Source organism: Pteropus vampyrus, unplaced genomic scaffold (assembly GCF_000151845.1).
Source record: "Pteropus vampyrus isolate Shadow unplaced genomic scaffold, Pvam_2.0 Scaffold65, whole genome shotgun sequence".
In the NCBI taxonomy this organism is placed as follows: Eukaryota; Metazoa; Chordata; class Mammalia; order Chiroptera; family Pteropodidae; genus Pteropus; species Pteropus vampyrus.
In genome coordinates this window covers 5984375-5988977 of record NW_011888846.1, presented here as the reverse complement: position 1 = coordinate 5988977, position 4603 = coordinate 5984375, and positions in this window count along the sequence as shown.

The following is a 4603-nucleotide window of genomic DNA, read 5'->3' as shown; positions in this document are numbered from 1 at the left end:
CTAAAGAACATTAGCAGTTTTCATTCTGGGAACTGCTTACCCATTATTGCGAATTACCATGCAGCACGCGAACCGCCGTGTGTGTGTGTAACTTGGGCTCAACCACTTAAAGCTTTGGAAAAACAGAGAGCTTCATTTGTAGAACCAGGCCGCAGTAAAACAGCAGTGCCAGCCCCTGCGGCCACCGAATCAAGCCAAAGTAGCTTCCACAAGTGAGACATAAGTGGGGTTACTTTTACAGTTTATTAATGTTTACAGCAGTTGTATTTTCTTTCCCTTTATTAGAAATTCAGACTTTTAAAATCCTCTCTTAGCAACTTGGGGCCGTTCAAAAAAAAATATAGAAAAATCTGTATTCCTCACGGCATTTAAATCAGAAGCAGATATGTATGTTGATTAAAAAGGAGGGGAGGGTTTCAGAAGTGAGAGAGACCACAACCATCCGCTGTTTCTATCTCTATAGTCTGCTCATGCCAGTGGTATAGAACCTAAATAACTAACAGTTCAAAGATAGAAAAAAATCCACTTTTGATGAGGTAGAATAAAAGATGTCAGTCTTTTCTTAATTATAACTGCTAAAGCACCCTAATATCAAAGAAAGCAAAGCGGAGGACCCGTATGTAATGCGGCGTGAAGACCGGTAAAGGACCCGAGCTTGTTAAATGCCATAAGGTCCAGTGAGGTCCGATGAATAGGGAGGTATTTCCTGTGATTCTTGCCTAATGTTGATCTCTGTCTACTACTTCGAGCTGTGTAACTGAGAAAGAGTTCACATATAAACTTTGAAGGATACTTCAGATTTCTAACACATCATATTTAATGTAATTTGCATCTAGCAGAGTTTTGAACACATTAATTATGTGATTCATCTCCTGTCACTTTTAAAGTAAAAAGACTGATATTAAAATAATGTGGCATTTGAATATATCTTTTAGTGCTTTTCTTATAAAATGAAGTAAAACTCCGTGAGAAAACCCCAGCTTTCTTTAGTGATGATTTTTGGCAATTCTAATAGTGGTAGAATTTCTAATTTCTATTTTAAGATGGAGATTTATTTCATTTTTTTTCTATAGTTTATATAATCTCTGTAATTATTTTCATGTGTCATCTTTGGTATTAGGAGTAAGGATATTTTGGTGTGCATTTTGTTGTGACGTTTTGGTTTGGAAGTCTGTGAGTCCTTGTCATCATCTTTGGTTTTGGTGCAAATTATTTCTTTTTGCTAATGCTCTTGACTAAAAGCAATTAGAAGGGAATTTAAAACTCAGAGCAGAAATGATACAATTGGGTCTGTCCATCATGGGGATACATTCTCACCGTGCCTGCTCCCGATTCCCATTTACCAAGCACCTATTAAAGTCTCAGGTACCAAAGATAAATAAGAATTGATCATGGTCAATCAAGTAGGGATATTCAGACATGGGTGCCATTTAATTAAAATAACAGAGTGGAAGAGCAAAGACCAATTGATTAACGGGGGAAGAGAGAAGAAGACTTCTGGAGTAATCCTTTGTGTGTCAGCCCAGAGACAGGAGCGCAAGTTCCCGCCACTGAGACTGAGAACGTAAAAGGCCACCTGATCATAGGGGAGATTCCGAGCTGAGTTTTTGACTTGTTTTGTTCTACGTGTGGAGTGATAGCTCTGTAGTTCCCAGATAACAATTTGTGGACTTTTGCTTGTGGCTGCGTAGATGTTTGTTAATAATCAGATTTGCCTGGAAGTACTCTAGGGATTTTGGTAGATTAAATCTAAGTGAGGTCTGGGAATGTGGGTTTTGCAATAGCTTCTCAGACGGTTCTGGTAATCGGTAAGGTTTGGCATCTACTTGAGTAAAGATCCGGGAGAGAGAAGACAGATGGTAGCTGAAGTCACGGGAAGGGATGTGATTTCCCAGGGAGAGCAGGGACAGTGAGCAGAGAACAAGGCCACAGATGTAACACTGTCACCTAAGGAGTAGGCAGAGGAGGAGTCAGCAGAGTCTAAAATTTACCTAGATCTCATAAGTCTTAGAATAGTAATCTCATTTCTAAATCCATAAAGACAAAAAAAAAGGTGTAGGGCAAAATCTTTAGGTTTCTACACATGATTTGTTTTTTTTTCCCAAAAAGGGTTAATCAAGATTCAAATGTACCTTCTGCAAGAAGATTACTTCCAGAGAAATTTGTTGGAGAAACAGAAATTGACCCTCTTGAACAGAGAAAAACGAACAGTGTATCAGAAAAGAAAGTTGTAATATTAACCAGAATTTGTAAAACAAAAAAATGCCCCATCGTACACTTCCTCGATGGAATTAGAATATTTAATTTATCCAAATGACCTTTATCGTTGAGAAGCAGTGCTCTTACAGTCTGTCAGGAAGAAAGCCTGCTGCTCTTAGTCTTTCCCATTTCTTTCATTATCAGTGTTGAGGGGACGAGAGCATCTTCTCCTCTTGGGTAAGTGAAAACTGATGTTAAAGTAGGAACGAAATGGCAGTCATAATACCTGACTTGACATCAAAGTTAATTGCATTTTTTTAAAAACCTATATTCCCATATAAAGTAACTTTATTGATCCTAGAGTTTTTAAAATGTACACATTATCGACATTTATTTAGGGAAAATTGTTGTTCACTTGCTCTCCTTCGAGGTCGAGCATGCTTTCCCCTTTGCCGATATTGCTCCTTCTCTAAAAATTTGAACTCTCACTATCTTTTTTACTTGTTTTATTTTTTTCGTAGTACTTTTTACTAACCAATATTATATACTTGTTTTTTATGTCTTTTCCCTTACTACTAGAAGAATATAAGCTCCATAAGTTTTGGGCATTGTCTTACTAACAGTTATATCTTTCGCACTTAAAATAGCGCCTGATTCTTAGTAGGTACTCAGAAGAGTATTTCTTGAGTATTTGAACCAATTTGTACTATGCAGCAAATAGAAAGCTTAATTTTTTTTTATGTCATTCAATTCAAGAAGGTGTAATTGAGCTCAAAGAGTTTCATAGAGAAACATCTAACATGATTGAAGGAGGGTAGAATGTTTTCTAAATTATTAAAAATATTTCTTTGACCTCTAAAAACAACAACAAGGTATATACATAGTCAAAGTGAATAAAATTATAAAATGTAATGAATAGGTGAAAATAGGCACACTTCTCAAATGCTGGTTATCGGAGATATTCTTTAAAGTTTTATGGAAAATGAAAGAATTTCTTTTTACACAATGGGTAGTAAATATGGAGCTCTTAATTTTTAAAATTTATTTCAAAAGGGCTTAAAGGGCTGTTTTGTTAACAAAAAAATCATAAATAATCATTTTTAAAAAGCAACATCGGAAGTCCATCTAACTTTGGAAAAGAACAGCATGCAGTGCAGTTATTGTGCATTTTAACAGGAAATGCAGCGTTTATCATTGTTAGATGACATGAGTTTCCAAGACTGTCAGGTGTCTCAGTTGAACTTTTATTTGGGAACAATGAGTAGTCAACAACCCTGGGAATGAGGATATATCCAAATATGGCCATTGATGCACTTGGTAGGTGTGTTTGGAGCCTAAAAGTAAGCCCAGGTATTCATCACAGGCAGCCGTCTCTAGCTCTGACCTGGATTCCTTAGGCTCTCGAGGAAATCTAGGCTAGCCTGCCGTGCTGCCAGTCCCAAAGGGATCCTGTATTCTGTTCAGGTATTTCCAATTCCAGTCCCAGCCCTTCCTTCGGGATCCAGGTATCTGTCATGGATGTCAACTGGTCTCATAAGTACACAGCCTCCTCTCCCCTCTCTTTCCCTTAGGTCTTTCTGTTGCTGCTCTCTGAAGAGATTTCTTTCCAGGTGAAGCCAGAAAGTGGCTTATGTTTTTAACCTTTGTGTCACGCTTTGATTCTGAGACATTTGGCAGCGTGTGTGCAATGCCCACGAAGCAGCTCGCTCGCAATATGATTTCGTTGACCTTTCTTTCTTTGCTTCCATGTTACCCCGCTTATGCTAAGGCTGTCCCCCTATTCAAGGAAGGAAGATCGGCCACGATCCAACCTTTTTGTGTTACAGTTTCCAGCTCATGATTTTAGTAGCACGTTTGAAACTAGAATGCACTTTCATATTTCCTCCTTTCATCTCTGCCTCTTTGGATTTTTGGCGAACATCAAGGCAAATAAATCAGACCCACCACTGCAAACCCATCTGCTGTCGGGGGCATGCAAGCCAGCCGGTGTGTGATGTTTTACCACAGAACTGGCTCCCACATAGAACTGAAGGAGGGTCCCTGGGGAGTGAGACTGGAAGGCACGTTCTAAGGTCAAACTTTTTTTCAAGATCTGAATCATTTATCTGTCGACTGACTGGCGAGGCCTGGTCTACATTGGCATTTTAATGACACTCACAAATTGGCATGGACTTATAAATTTGAAGTGACTTTATAGTGGATGAAAAGTGAAAATGCAGTTCTTTGGATCTGACAAGGGATTAATAAAAAAAGATGCTGCCATAGCTGTAAAAATGTAGCAAATCAAGGTACAGTCAAGGCGTTCATTTCTCAGGACATCAGTCTTATACTTTGTCTGATGCTAAGGTCACATGTGAAAACGGTCCTCCCCACTAAAATACCTTTCCAGTGTTGACAGTGCAGA